The sequence below is a fragment of the Scomber scombrus genome, chromosome 24 (assembly GCF_963691925.1).
Source record: "Scomber scombrus chromosome 24, fScoSco1.1, whole genome shotgun sequence".
Taxonomy (NCBI): domain Eukaryota; kingdom Metazoa; phylum Chordata; class Actinopteri; order Scombriformes; family Scombridae; genus Scomber; species Scomber scombrus.
In genome coordinates, this window is record NC_084993.1 from 4,091,886 (window position 1) to 4,106,506 (window position 14,621).

Consider the following 14,621-nt stretch of genomic DNA (forward strand, 5'->3'; position numbering starts at 1 on the left):
TGGTGCTGCTGCTATTGTGTGAGAGTGAGGTTGAGAGTGAAGCTGCATGTTTGTATTTCTTCCAGGAAAGATGGTTTAACACAGTTCCCAGATGTAATTATGGTGATTTAAAGTGAGATTAACAAACAAAAACTAGTTTATAATGATCAGAATTTGACTGAAAATAAGAAAAAAAAGTGATGTTTAGATTTAAGTATATAATATATGTAAAATATTAAGTTTTAGATGCTCTCTGGTGTTGACATGTTTCATTAAAGCTAAAGTTTCTCAGCAACTGTTTTCAATCTAAACAGTTTGATTTATCCTTTTCTTCAGTCAGTCTTTGTAAATATTGAGACATTAACCTTCATAAAACAATCACTTAACTCTTGTACTTTTAATTACCATTAACTGTGTATGTGGGGAACTTATTAAACCAACGTTCTGAGAAGAAACACAAAGATTTGTCTTCATTTAAAAGTTTGAAACATTTCTTACCCTGAATCTGGGTGTGCCGAAGAGACCTCCATGTTGTCTCTGATTGCTCTCGTTAACACACCTGTTAGATCCAGCTGGGCCTGTTTGAAGCACTTTACTATGAGTTGTATGTAAAAACAGCCTTAAGAGCCGATTTAGCAGTAAAAAGTCCAGTAAAATAATAAGTCAGATGTATGAGATGAGTCAAAGTGTTGATATAAACCGTCAACTCTAAATGTTCATGTGATTAATCACATGTAAGCTCACAGATGATGAGCCAATCAGACACGATGATAAACTCTGTGTGATACTAACAACAACTTAATATATTTTAAAATACATAAGAGGAAGTTCATCAGAGGAGTTAAAGAGAATCTGTAGACAATAAAAGAGATTAGAAGACTGCGCTGCAAATGTAGAAGTTGTGGCTTTGATCCTGGGACACTTTTGCAATTCTAACATCAAGAGGACAGAGTGAAAAGTGTGAGAAAACCTCTGTTCCCAGTGAAGATCCAGTGGCTCAGTGGTTAAGACATTCTCTCTCAGTCTGTCAGAGGTTGTGAGTTCAATACCAGATTGCTACTTTTAAAGTCAGAAAGCCCAAATAAAGACTGAAAAGCTCTAAAAAAAAACAAAAAAACTAACATTAGTGAGTCAGTCCAGGTAGCTCAGGCTGTTAGAAGACTGCTTGGGAAGATTGAGGTTGTTGGTTCAATTATTGCACAGTTTTAAAGTCCAACATCAAGAGGACAGAGAGAAAAGTGTGAGAAAACCTCTGTTCCCAGTGAAGATCCAGTGGCTCAGTGGTTAAGACATTCTCTCTCAGTCTGTCAGAGGTTGTGAGTTCAATACCAGATTGCTACTTTTAAAGTCAGAAAGCCCAAATAAAGAGTAAAAAGGTCTAAAAAAAACTAGCATTAGACAGTCAGTGCAGGTAGCTCAGGCTGTTAGAAGACTGCTTGGGAAGATTGAGGTTGTTGGTTCAATTATTGCACAGTTTTAAAGTCCAACATCAAGAGGACAGAGAGAAAAGTGTGAGAAAACCTCTGTTCCCCTGAAGATCCAGTGGCTCAGTGGGTAAGACATCTTCCCTCTCAGTCAGTCAGAGATTGTGAGTTCAATACCAGGTTGCTCCTTTTAAAGTCAGAAAGCCCAAATAAAGACTGGAAAGGTCTAAAAAAAAACTAACAAAAGTGTGTCGGTCCAGGTAGCTCAGGCTGTTAGAAGACTGCTTGGGATGCTTCAGGTTGTTGGTTCAAATCTTGGACACTTTTAAAGTCCAACATCCAAAGTGAGAGGATAAATGCGCCCGGAGAAAAGGTCTCTATGTAGACAGGCTCAGTGGTGTAGTGGGTTTGTCTGTGATCATAAGGTGTGAGTGCTGCAACGGCTGGTTCGAATCCGCCCGTTGGCAGCACATGGATTGTCTAAAGTGGTTTGTGTAGTGGTAGGAGGGCAGGGCAAGACAGGGAGGGACAACCTGGGGGCACTGACCCCCGGAGTTTCCCAGAGGTGGAAGTAAGGGGTTATGGAAACATTTTTTTTAGTAAAATTTTTTTAATAAAAACAATAAAAAAAAGCCTCCCCTTTTACCTCCTCCTCTCTCCCCCTGCCTGCCCCTCCCCCCACAGCTGAAGGTTGTCACGCAGCTTCAATTCAATTCAAACTTTATTTGAATTCAATTGAAGCTGCGTGACAACCTTCAGCTGTGAGGGGAGGGGCCTTGAATACAGCTGCAGATACCTACCTGTGGTCCTGATGATCGTCTTCGGCAACAGCAGCAGCAGCAGCAGAGATCTACAGCTCAATAGAAACATAACATTATGTTAACTATGTTTCAAGTTAAACTTTCATTTTTACCAACTTACTCACAACAGCAGGAGGTGCTGGTTGTTACACTGATGATGCTGAAGGAGGAGCAGGAGGAAGTGTGGGATGGGAAAGGATCAGGATCCTGTGGAACCTGTACGGAGACCTGCAGCTGTAGAGTTAGACAGGCATCAACAACTTATTGTGTGTGTTTATATTTATATATTTAAACATTTGCATAAAAAGAAAAACTTGGATTTTCTTTTACCTGGGAAGATTTTCTGGTGGTCTTGAAGCTCTCACAAATATATACATAGTAGAGTACAGACTAAAACCTTGCCTTCACTACATAATACAATATTCAGCTTGAATAATAATTAAAAAATAACTAATAACACTGATGAGTCTGAAGCTTAAGATCATATTAACCACTGACAGTTATTTTACCCCTTTTTTCACATCTCCAGCGTTGGATGAAACTTCTCTGGGGAGCAGCTAAAGATGAAGTGTCACCTGCAGGAGGCTCACATGGAGCATCAGTCCCTTAAAAATACAGCACACACATATACAGACACTTATGGATTTATGGACTTGAAACTGATTTGAAGAATTGCAGGAGTGATGATTTGGAGGTTGCATTTAATACAGAGGAGGTGTATGCTGGACTCACTGGGTGGATGGATGTGTGCTTGGTGAAGCAGCAGGAGGAAATATTTGCAGGGTTCATGTACAAGTAAGTTATGTTATTAACTTCGACTTGTTTTTATTCATTCCAACTAAATAAAAAAGTGTTGTTTAAGGATTTCTCTATTCTTAGATGCTGTTAAATTAGTTTAATAAGAGTAAATCTGGCCTATAACTCACAAATAACCTTTAAAAATTAAGTGGATTTCCTGTAACAGATCCACTATTTGGATGAAATTATAATTTATTATTTATTATGCATAATACTGACAGCCTAGCAGGTGTTGCAGGTCTTCTGTTATACTTAACTGTCTTAAAATATTTGTTCAAAGCTGAATTTTGCACGCAAACATGATTTTTTGGCTCTAATTTGAGAGATAATGTAATAAAACTGAGTCAGAGAAAGTCTCTGCAGTTCCACCATCCGTCAACTAGATGGCGACATAAAGCAGCAGCATGATGCTCAGAGGAGGATTTACTTACATTCACTCACTGAATCATTAACAATTCAACGCCAATAAAACAACATTTAAAGAGATTCAGGTATCTATTAGTTCTCTTTAGTGTTGTAACATGATGAATTATAATCAGGAAACATTTACTTTGATATGAATTATTTTACAGTAAAACAGCAGCTGACATTAGATCATAATTTAACTTAATTTAGTAGTTTAACTTTTAACTCTTCGCTCAGTAGATGAAGTTTAATCACAAAGAGAAATAAAGCAATAAATACACAGATCATCTCCTCCTGTCTAAGTGTAATTAGACTGTTTGCATCATATTGTAACTTTTCCTCCACATCAGTGAATATTATATAATATAAACATTTCATATTCAAACGTTTAAGGGTCAAAGACGTAGAAGGTTTTCAAAGTAGCAAAACAATAAAGCAGCTAGTACAGTTCCCTAAAAGGATTAGCTTATGCCCTTAAATTAATTATACTCAAGAATTAAACGTAATTCATTTTTATTGTGCCCAATACAATAAAGTCCAATAAATCCCATTTTACACTATTGGATAAAGTCCTACTGGTCCAATGGGACTTTATCCAATAGAAATTCTATTGATTATACATTAATAATATTATACCTCTTATAGGATTATAGGTTTTTTGATCTTATTCAAATTCCTATATGCTTTTAAATTAAATGTATTGCATCTTAAAGGAATGTTGATTGACTCTGTGTACCTTTAATTTCTAGATAAAGCATATATGGTATAAACAGAGATACACTCAACCAATACAGCAATTAACTTACTTTAATAATTACAGAAATGATAACAAACATAGCACTTATCTTACTTTAATATATTTAAATTATGACAAAAATAACATTCAATTAATTAATCAATGGGAATCCTAGAGGATCCTTTAGGACGTTTTGACTAGGGGATTAATATGAAAATACTGTAGAACATGTGACTCAGTGTAACACTAATAGTCCATTTATCATAATCACATGGTTCCAGATGTTTGTTTGGATTGTCAGAAAAAATGACATTATTTCATTTTGAACATATTTGATCATCATTGGTACAACTCTACATTTGTTGAAGGTTTTTAACAAACATTTACTGCTTAGCACTGAAAAATACCTTTTACTACGTCCTTTAAGATTTGTTTTTGTCTCCGTGAGTCAAAAAAGACAAATTGCTGTATTTAAATATAAAATATTGGTGTTACACTGTATGACAATATTTCATTACACTGAATGACACATATCAAAATGGCCCAAAAATATGAATTAAATGTGATTCCTTTAGCAACAACAATAATGATCCTATGAGCAATTATCAGCAGCAGCAGAATTTTTCTTTTTCTCTTAAATCTTCTGGGTTATTTTAATAATTTATATATATGAGGATGATTTCCTACATTTAAAACCATTATATAGAATATAACTCCGGACACTTTAGAGCTCAATAACTCTCTTAATTTAAAACTTTGACACAAACATTCTTCTGAGTGTAAAGAAGGGTAAGAGTTGAGTGTTTTAATATTATATTTATACATATTTATCTTTTTATTTTAAATTAATGGTCACGTCTCGTCTTTGACTCATAAAACTTGTTGATTTCTAAGAGCTGCAGAAAGGAAGTAATGATCAGCTGTTGATTGATATTGTTTGATTCCAGCAGGTTGATCAATCATTAACCAGAGTTTAGATTTATCTTCTAACATGTTCTCCAAAGTTTATGATAAATAAATAAAAAGATGAACCACAAACATCAAAGAGGAAAAAACAAAGTGTAAAGTTTCTGTAAATAAAGGTAAAATAAGTATGAAAGAAACAAACTTACCGTGAAGAGTCCAAACAGCTGCTTTACTCATTGGTGGCAGTCAGGTGACTCCATGTCAGTCAGGTGACCTGCATCACATGACTTCAGGTAACACCCCCCCCCCCCCCCCCTCACTTTCAAAAGTCACTGACAGAGTCAGGATTCGAACCCACAACCTCATAACTTCAAAGTTATTGTCTAACCCAGCGAGCTACACAACACAGTAGAGTTTCCATCAGAGATTCTAAGTCCTCAGCAGTGTGTCTGACTTAATGCTCAGAGAATGACGAGAATTGAACCCACAACTTCAAAACCTTCAAACAGCAGCCAAACAGCTTGAGCTATTGGATCACTGCTGAACTAATAACAGTTATAACACACTATACATACTGCATAGCTATTTAAAATTATAATTTATTTAATGAATAACACAATGTAAATATATTGGACCATTTATAGGTATGGAGTTAATTTCACATGTACTGGTAGACATTTAGGCATGGACGGGATTCGAACCCGTGATCTTTGGTTTACGAGACCAACGCCTTACCACTTGGCCACCACGCCTCATATGTTTGTATATATGTATCATATATTCGATATTTACTGATGGTAAAGTCAAAATCTGCTGTTTCTGGTCAAATGGCGCCATCCTGTGGACATCAGCCGCAACTACAAACAGAGCTGCAGGCAGATTTATAAACTGCTGGAAGGTTTTTAAATGATCATTTTATTAGATTGTAACATATTTATATATGTTTATTTTATTTTGGTAGTATGAACGCAGTATAAGTACTTCATATGGCTGTATGAACGCAGTATTAGTACTTCATATGGACGAATGAACGCAGTATAAGTACTTCATATGGTAGTATGAATGCAGTATAAGTACTTCATATGGCTGTATGAATGCAGTAATAGTACTTCATATGTTAGTATGAACGCAGTATTAGTACTTCATATGGTAGTATGAACGCAGTATTAGTACTTCATATGGCTGTATGAACGCAGTTTTAGTACTTCATATGGTAGTATGAACGCAATATTAGTACTTCATATAGTAGTATGAACGCAGTATTAGTACTTCATATGGCTGTATGAACGCAGTATAAGTACTTCATATGGCTGTATGAACGCAGTATTAGTACGTCATATGGCTGTATGAACACAGTATAAGTACTTCATATGGCTGTATGAACGCAGTATTAGTACTTCATATGGTAGTAAGAACGCAGTATTAGTACTTCATATGGTAGTATGAATGCAGTATTAGTACTTCATATAGTAGTGTGAATGCAGTATTAGTACTTCATATGGCTGTATGAACGCAGTATTAGTACTTCATATGGGTGTATGAACACAGTATAAGTACTTCATATGGCTGTATGAACGCAGTATTAGTACTTCATATGGTAGTAAGAACGCAGTATTAGTACGTCATATGGCTGTATGAACGCAGTATTAGTACTTCATATGGGTGTATGAATGCAGTATAAGTACTTCATATGGCTGTATGAACGCAGTATTAGTACTTCATATGGGTGTATGAATGCAGTATAAGTACTTCATATGGCTGTATGAACGCAGTATTAGTACTTCATATGGCTGTATGAACGCAGTATAAATACTTCATATGGCTGTATGAACGCAGTATAAGTACTTCATATGGCTGTATGAACGCAGTATTAGTACTTCATATGGCTGTATGAACGCAGTATAAGTACTTCATATGGCTGTATGAACGCAGTATAAGTACTTCATATGGCTGTATGAACACAATATAAGTACTTCATATGGCTGTATGAACGCAGTATAAGTACTTCATATGGCTGTATGAATGCAGTATTAGTACTTCATATGGGTGTATGAACGCAGTATAAGTACTTCATATGGGTGTATGAATGCAGTATAAGTACTTCATATGGTAGTATGAATGCAGTATTAGTACTTCATATGGTAGTATGAACGCAGTATTAGTACTTCATATGGCTGTATGAATGCAGTATAAGTACTTCATATGGGTGTATGAACGCAGTATAAGTACGTCATATGGTAGTATGAACGCAGTATAAGTACTTCATATGGCTGTATGAATGCAGTATAAGTACTTCATATGGGTGTATGAACGCAGTATAAGTACTTCATATGGCTGTATGAACGCAGTATAAGTACTTCATATGGGTGTATGAACGCAGTATAAGTACTTCATATGGCTGTATGAATGCAGTATAAGTACTTCATATGGGTGTATGAATGCAGTATAAGTACTTCATATGGGTGTATGAACGCAGTATAAGTACTTCATATGGTAGTATGAACGCAGTATAAGTACTTCATATGGGTGTATAAACGCAGTATAAGTACTTCATATGGGTGTATGAATGCAGTATAAGTACTTCATATGGCTGTATGAATGCAGTATAAGTACTTCATATGGGTGTATGAACGCAGTATAAGTACTTCATATGGGTGTATGAACGCAGTATAAGTACTTCATATGGGTGTATGAACGCAGTATAAGTACTTCATATGGCTGTATGAACGCAGTATAAGTACTTCATATGGCTGTATGAATGCAGTATTAGTACTTCATATGGGTGTATGAACGCAGTATAAGTACTTCATATGGGTGTATGAATGCAGTATAAGTACTTCATATGGCTGTATGAATGCAGTATTAGTACTTCATATGGTAGTATGAACGCAGTATTAGTACTTCATATGGCTGTATAAATGCAGTATTAGTACTTCATATGGTAGTATGAACGCAGTATTAGTACTTCATATGGCTGTATGAATGCAGTATAAGTACTTCATATGGGTGTATGAACGCAGTATAAGTACTTCATATGGCTGTATGAACGCAGTATAAGTACTTCATATGGCTGTATGAATGCAGTATTAGTACTTCATATGGGTGTATGAACGCAGTATAAGTACTTCATATGGGTGTATGAATGCAGTATAAGTACTTCATATGGCTGTATGAATGCAGTATTAGTACTTCATATGGTAGTATGAACGCAGTATTAGTACTTCATATGGCTGTATAAATGCAGTATTAGTACTTCACATGGTAGTATGAACGCAGTATTAGTACTTCATATGGCTGTATGAATGCAGTATAAGTACTTCATATGGGTGTATGAACGCAGTATAAGTACGTCATATGGTAGTATGAACGCAGTATAAGTACTTCATATGGCTGTATGAATGCAGTATAAGTACTTCATATGGGTGTATGAACGCAGTATAAGTACTTCATATGGGTGTATGAACGCAGTATAAGTACTTCATATGGCTGTATGAACGCAGTATAAGTACTTCATATGGCTGTATGAATGCAGTATTAGTACTTCATATGGGTGTATGAACGCAGTATAAGTACTTCATATGGGTGTATGAATGCAGTATAAGTACTTCATATGGCTGTATGAATGCAGTATTAGTACTTCATATGGTAGTATGAACGCAGTATTAGTACTTCATATGGCTGTATAAATGCAGTATTAGTACTTCATATGGTAGTATGAACGCAGTATTAGTACTTCATATGGCTGTATGAATGCAGTATAAGTACTTCATATGGGTGTATGAACGCAGTATAAGTACGTCATATGGTAGTATGAACGCAGTATAAGTACTTCATATGGCTGTATGAATGCAGTATAAGTACTTCATATGGGTGTATGAACGCAGTATAAGTACTTCATATGGTAGTATGAATGCAGTTTAAGTACTTCATATGGCTGTATGAATGCAGTATAAGTACTTCATATGGCTGTATGAATGCAGTATAAGTACTTCATATGGGTGTATGAACGCAGTATAAGTACTTCATATGGGTGTATGAACGCAGTATAAGTACTTCATATGGCTGTATGAATGCAGTATAAGTACTTCATATGGCTGTATGAATGCAGTATAAGTACTTCATATGGGTGTATGAACGCAGTATAAGTACTTCATATGGTAGTATGAACGCAGTATAAGTACTTCATATGAATGTATGAACGCAGTATAAGTACTTCATATGGCTGTATGAATGCAGTATTAGTACTTCATATGGGTGTATGAACGCAGTATTAGTACTTCATATGGGTGTATGAATGCAGTATAAGTACTTCATATGGCTGTATGAATGCAGTATTAGTACTTCATATGGTAGTATGAACGCAGTATAAGTACTTCATATGGGTGTATGAACACAGTATAAGTACTTCATATGGCTGTTTGAATGCTGTATTAGTACTTAATATGGTAGTATGAATGCAGTATAAGTACTTCATATGGCTGTATGAATGCAGTATAAGTAATTCATATGGCTGTATGAACGCAGTATAAGTACTTCATATGGCTGTATGAACGCAGTATAAGTACTTCATATAGTAGTATGAACGCAGTATTAGTACTTCATATGGCTGTATGAACGCAGTATAAGTACTTCATATGGCTGTATGAACGCAGTAAAAGTACTTCATATGGGTGTATTAATACAGTATAAGTACTTCATATGGCTGTATGAACGCAGTATTAGTACTTCATATGGGTGTATGAACGCAGTATTAGTACTTCATATGGCTGTATGAATGCAGTATTAGTACTTCATATGGGTGTATGAATGCAGTATTAGTACTTCATATGGTAGTATGAACGCAGTATAAGTACTTCATAAGGCTGTATGAACGCAGTATAAGTACTTCATATGGCTGTATGAATGCAGTATAAGTACTTCATATGGCTGTATGAACGCAGTATAAGTACTTCATATGGGTGTATGAACGCAGTATAAGTACTTCCTATGGGTGTATGAACGCAGTATAAGTACTTCATATGGTAGTATGAACGCAGTATAAGTACTTCATATGGCTGTATGAACGCAGTATTAGTACTTCATATGGTAGTATGAATGCAGTATCAGTACTTCATATGGCTGTATGAATGCAGTATAAGTACTTCATATGGTAGTATGAACGCAGTATAAGTACTTCATATGGGTGTATGAACGCAGTATAAGTACTTCATATGGGTGTATGAATGCAGTATAAGTACTTCATATGGCTGTATGAATGCAGTATTAGTACTTCATATGGTAGTATGAATGCAGTATAAGTACTTCATATGGCTGTGAGAATGCAGTATAAGTACTTCATATGGCTGTATGAACGCAGTATAAGTACTTCATATGGCTGTATGAACGCAGTATAAGTACTTCATATAGTAGTATGAACGCAGTATTAGTACTTTATATGGCTGTATGAACGCAGTATAAGTACTTCATATGGCTGTATGAACGAAGTAAAAGTACTTCATATGGGTGTATGAATACAGTATAAGTACTTCATATGGCTGTATGAACGCAGTATTAGTACTTCATATGGGTGTATGAACGCAGTATTAGTACTTCATATGGCTGTATGAATGCAGTATTAGTACTTCATATGGGTGTATGAATGCAGTATTAGTACTTCATTTGGTAGTATGAACGCAGTATAAGTACTTCATAAGGCTGTATGAACGCAGTATAAGTACTTCATATGGCTGAAAGCAACCAAATGTACTCAGCAGTGATATAAGCTCCGCCCCTCCCACCAAATGGCCCACTCTTCCAAACGCACCCAGCAGTGATATAAGCTCCGCCCCTCCCACCAAACGGCCCACTCTGCCAAACGCACCCATCAATGCTCTAAGCTCCGCCCCTCCCACCAAACGGCCCACTCTATACCAAACGCACCCATCAGTGCTCTAAGCCCCGCCCCTCTCTCCAAACGGCCCACTCTATACCAAACGCACCTATCAGTGCTCTAAGCTCCGCCCCTCCCACCAAACGGCCCACTCTATACCAAACGCAACCATCAGTGCTCTAAGCCCCGCCCCTCCCACCAAACGGCCCACTTTGCCAAACGCACCCAGCTGTGATCTAAGCTCCGCCCCTCCATCAAAACGGCCCACTCTGCCAAACGCACCCAGCAGTGATCTAAGCTCCGCCCCTCCAACTAAACGGCCCACTCTGCCAAACGCACCCAGCAGTGATCTAAGCTCCGCCCCTCCCATCAAACGGCCCACTCTGCCAAACGCACCCAGCAGTGATCTAAGCTCCGCCCCTCCATTCTAACGGCCCACTCTGCCAAACGCACCCAGCAGTGATCTAAGCTCCGCCCATCCCACGAAACGGCCCATTCTACCAAGCGCACCCTGCAGCTCTGCTTGTAGTTACAGCTGATGTCCACCGGAGGGCGACATTTAACCAGAAACAGCAGATTTTGACTTTAGCATCAGAAAATATCACATTTATGATACATATATACAAACGCAGTATTAGTACTTCATATGGCAGTATGAATGCAGTATTAGTACTTCATATAGTAGTATGAATGCAGTATTAGTACTTCATATGGCTGTATGAATGCAGTATTAGTACTTCATATAGTAGTATGAACGCAGTATTAGTACTTCATATGGCTGTATGAATGCAGTACAAGTACTTCATATAGTAGTATGAACACAGTATAAGTACTTCATATGGCAGTATGAACGCAGTATTAGCACTTCATATGGCTGTAAGAACGCAGTATAAGTACTTCATATGGCAGTATGAACGCAGTATAAGTACTTCATATGGCAGTATGAACGCAGTATAAGTACTTCATATGGCTGTATGAACGCAGTATAAGTACTTCATATGGCTGTATGAATGCAGTATAAGTACTTCATATGGGTGTATGAATGCAGTATAAGTACTTCATATGGGTGTATGAACGCAGTATAAGTACTTCATATGGTAGTATGAACGCAGTATAAGTACTTCATATGAATGTATGAACGCAGTATAAGTACTTCATATGGCTGTATGAATGCAGTATTAGTACTTCATATGGGTGTATGAACGCAGTATTAGTACTTCATATGGGTGTATGAATGCAGTATAAGTACTTCATATGGCTGTATGAATGCAGTATTAGTACTTCATATGGTAGTATGAACGCAGTATAAGTACTTCATATGGGTGTATGAACACAGTATAAGTACTTCATATGGGTGTATGAATGCAGTATAAGTACTTCATATGGCTGTATGAATGCAGTATTAGTACTTCATATGGTAGTATGAATGCAGTATAAGTACTTCATATGGCTGTATGAATGCAGTATAAGTACTTCATATGGCTGTATGAACGCAGTATAAGTACTTCATATGGCTGTATGAACGCAGTATAAGTACTTCATATAGTAGTATGAACGCAGTATTAGTACTTCATATGGCTGTATGAACGCAGTATAAGTACTTCATATGGCTGTATGAACGCAGTAAAAGTACTTCATATGGGTGTATTAATACAGTATAAGTACTTCATATGGCTGTATGAACGCAGTATTAGTACTTCATATGGGTGTATGAACGCAGTATTAGTACTTCATATGGCTGTATGAATGCAGTATTAGTACTTCATATGGGTGTATGAATGCAGTATTAGTACTTCATAGGGTAGTATGAACGCAGTATAAGTACTTCATAAGGCTGTATGAACGCAGTATAAGTACTTCATATGGCTGAAAGCAACCAAATGTACTCAGCAGTGATATAAGCTCCGCCCCTCCCACCAAATGGCCCACTCTTCCAAACGCACCCAGCAGTGATATAAGCTCCGCCCCTCCCACCAAACGGCCCACTCTGCCAAACGCACCCATCAATGCTCTAAGCTCCGCCCCTCCCACCAAACGGCCCACTCTATACCAAACGCACCCATCAGTGCGCTAAGCCCCGCCCCTCTCACCAAACGGCCCACTCTATACCAAACGCACCTATCAGTGCTCTAAGCTCCGCCCCTCCCATCAAACGGCCCACTCTATACCAAACGCACCCATCAGTGCTCTAAGCCCCGCCCCTCCCACCAAACGGCCCACTTTGCCAAACGCACCCAGCAGTGATCTAAGCTCCGCCCCTCTATCAAAACGGCCCACTCTGCCAAACGCACCCAGCAGTGATCTAAGCTCCGCCCCTCCAACTAAACGGCCCACTCTGCCAAACGCACCCAGCAGTGATATAAGCTCCGCCCATCCCACGAAACGGCCCACTCTACCAAGCGCACCCTGCAGCTCTGCTTGTAGTTACAGCTGATGTCCACCGGAGGGCGACATTTAACCAGAAACAGCAGATTTTGACTTTAGCATCAGAAAATATCACATTTATGATACATATATACAAACGCAGTATTAGTACTTCATATGGCAGTATGAATGCAGTATTAGTACTTCATATAGTAGTATGAACGCAGTATTAGTACTTCATATGGCTGTATGAATGCAGTATTAGTACTTCATATAGTAGTATGAACGCAGTATTAGTACTTCATATGGCTGTATGAATGCAGTACAAGTACTTCATATAGTAGTATGAACACAGTATAAGTACTTCATATGGCAGTATGAACGCAGTATTAGTACTTCATATGGCTGTAAGAACGCAGTATAAGTACTTCATATGGCAGTATGAACGCAGTATAATTACTTCATATGGCAGTATGAACGCAGTATAAGTACTTCATATGGCTGTATGAACGCAGTATAAGTACTTCATATGGCTGTATGAACGCAGTATTAGTACTTCATATGGCTGTATGAACGCAGTATAAGTACTTCATATGGCTGTATGAACGCAGTATTAGTACTTCATATGGCTGTATGAACGCAGTATTAGTACTTCATATGGGTGTATGAACGCAGTATTAGTACTTCATATGGCTGTATGAATGCAGTATTAGTACTTCATATGGGTGTATGAATGCAGTATTAGTACTTCATATGGTAGTATGAACGCAGTATAAGTACTTCATAAGGCTGTATGAACGCAGTATAAGTACTTCATATGGCTGAAAGCAACCAAATGTACCCAGCAGTGATATAAGATCTTCCCCTCCCACCAAATGGCCCACTCTTCCAAACGCACCCAGCAGTGCTCTAAGCTCCGCCCCTCCCACCAAACGGCCCACTCTTTACCAAACGCACCCATCAGTGCTCTAAGCCCCGCCCCTCCCACTAAACGGCCCACTCTATACCAAACGCACCCATCAGTGCTCTAAGCTCCGCCCCTCCCACCAAACGGCCCACTCTATACCAAACGCACCCATCAGTGCTCTAAGCTCCGCCCCTCCCACCAAACGGCCCACTCTATACCAAACACACCCATCAGTGCTCTAAGCCCCGCCCCTCCCACCAAACGGCCCACTTTGCCAAACGCACCCAGCAGTGATATAAGCTCCGCCCCTCCAACTAAACGGCCCACTCTGCCAAACGCACCCAGCAGTGATCTAAGCTCCGCTCCTCCAACTAAACGGCCCACTCTGCCAAACGCACCCAGCAGTGATCTAAGCTCCGCCCATCCCACGAAA

The 14,621-nt window shown here is 38.2% G+C and overlaps 1 non-coding gene across 1 annotated transcript; it reads right to left on the minus strand.

Annotated features, from left to right (window-relative positions):
- Positions 1 to 5,728: 5,728 nt before the first annotated feature.
- On the minus strand, positions 5,729 to 5,800 carry trnat-cgu (transfer RNA threonine (anticodon CGU)). The gene has a single exon. It is a non-coding gene; the product is annotated as a tRNA-Thr (tRNA).
- Between the last annotated feature and the right edge of the window lie 8,821 nt (positions 5,801 to 14,621).